Genomic DNA, 1,836 nt, shown 5'->3' with positions numbered 1-1,836 from the left:
TGGGTCCCCGTTGTCCATCTTGCTCGAAATGTCTTCATAGAATTCAAAAAGATTGGTCAAGCATGACCTGCCCTTCATGACCCCATGCTGTGCGTGTACAATGGGATAATTTCTATCGAGATTCCCTGCTATTTCTTCCTTGATAATAGACGCAAGCATCTTTCCCACTACAGAGAATAAACTAACTGGTATATAATTCCCCACTTGTTGCCCACCTCCTTTTTAAAACAGTGGCATCACTTTTGCTGCTTTCCAATCTGCTGGGACTGCCACAGAGTCCAGTGAATTTTGGAAAATTACTGCCAGTGCATTTGTTATTTTTCCTGGCATCTCTTTTGTTACCCTGGGATGCATTCCATCAAGGTCAGGAGACTTTTCTATCGTTAGCTCAATTACCTCCAAACAGTCTAAAACTAGCTGTTCCGTAATAATGATAGTTTCCAAATCTTCATCTACCTTTGTCTCTTTGCTAGTTACTGGAAATATTAGTATCCTCAACTGTGATATCCCATAGCTAAATGCTTCTTCTCATTTTCCAAAGGACCAACATTTACTTTAGCCATTCTTTCCTCGTTATATATATTTATATAAACTTTTGCTCTCTGTCTTTATCGTCTGTTCTAGTTTATTTTTCTCATGTTCTATGTTACTTTTCATTATAGCTCTTTTGTGGCTTTTGGTTGACCTTTAATATTTTCCCAGTTCTAGTTTCATGCTGTTTTTGGCCACTTTGTACGCCTTCTTTTCAATTTGATTTTTCAGAACAGCAACCCAATTCTCCAAGCACTTCACATACTCTATTTTCTTGCGACGGCATTCTTGAGCTGCTCCCTGTTTTTCATGAGGCGGATTTCATGTTTACGAGTGGTTTCTTCAGCATTCTGGGGCTGGCTTTGCAGGACTGGTGAAGATGCCATAACCATTCTCTGGCCAGCAGTGGAGTTAGGAGTTGTACGGATCTGATAAGTTTGGACATCTCCAGCAGCACCTTGTACAAGCATTTGGCTGCCCAGCACAACGATTTGCTGTCCATCAGAGCTCTGTGCATACTGTGTAATGGCTGCTCCAACCTTGGCTGTAGCTGCGTTGGTCATTGTTCGTGTCTGGAGTCCTTGCACTGCATCTGTACCATTGTTGGCCAGCTGAAGTGCTCCCCCCTGTATGATAGCATTGTATTTTCTGCTGCTAGTCTGATAGATGGGTGTCTGCATCGTCATTGTAGTAACGGCTGAGACAGACTCTTCTTCTGATTTCTCCTCATCGATTTCTTGGCACACCGGGGGAATTAGAAGAAAGTTCATTCAGAATTTTCCTGTATGAAGGCCGTCTCGATAGAATTTCTCTACCTTTCTGAGAGTCAGTCATGCTATCCACCGATTCCTTGGAGTCCTCACTTTCAGGTATAGGAGAGATCTGAACAGTCTGAACTTGAGGGGACTGTATGACTGAGGACTGAGCTGCTTGGTAACTCCTTGGACTTGAACAGACTGCCCATTCGGCAATTGCACCAAAGTTACTGCTGGACTTGTTGTTGATTGGATCCCAGGCATGGTTATCTGCATGGTCACATGTCGTATTAATGATCTGGATGAAGGGACTGGGGGCATTCTACCGAAGTTTGCTGATGTTAGGTGGACAGATAGGTAGTACTGAGGAAGTGGGGAGGCTGCAGAAGTATCTAGACAGTTTGGGAGAGTGGTCCAGGAAATGGCTGATGAAATTCAATGTGAGCAAATGCGAGGTCTTGCACTTTGGAAAAAAGAATACAAGCATGGACTACTTTCTAAACGGTGAGAAAATTCATAAAGCCAAAGTACAAAGGGATCTGGGAGTGCT

At 43.1% G+C, this 1,836-nt stretch overlaps 1 pseudogene; it reads right to left on the bottom strand.

Moving 5' to 3' along the window:
* Window positions 1-687: 687 nt before the first annotated feature.
* Window positions 688-1,607, bottom strand: LOC148141499 (cyclic AMP-responsive element-binding protein 1 pseudogene; annotated as a pseudogene).
* Between the last annotated feature and the right edge of the window lie 229 nt (window positions 1,608-1,836).

This window comes from Chiloscyllium plagiosum, unplaced genomic scaffold (genome assembly GCF_037043375.1).
Source record: "Chiloscyllium plagiosum isolate Xiang-an unplaced genomic scaffold, Cpla_swu_hap1 HiC_scaffold_33, whole genome shotgun sequence".
NCBI lineage: Eukaryota > Metazoa > Chordata > Chondrichthyes > Orectolobiformes > Hemiscylliidae > Chiloscyllium > Chiloscyllium plagiosum.
Note: the sequence above shows the minus strand (reverse complement) of the source record. Positions and strands in the feature narration are given on the sequence as shown.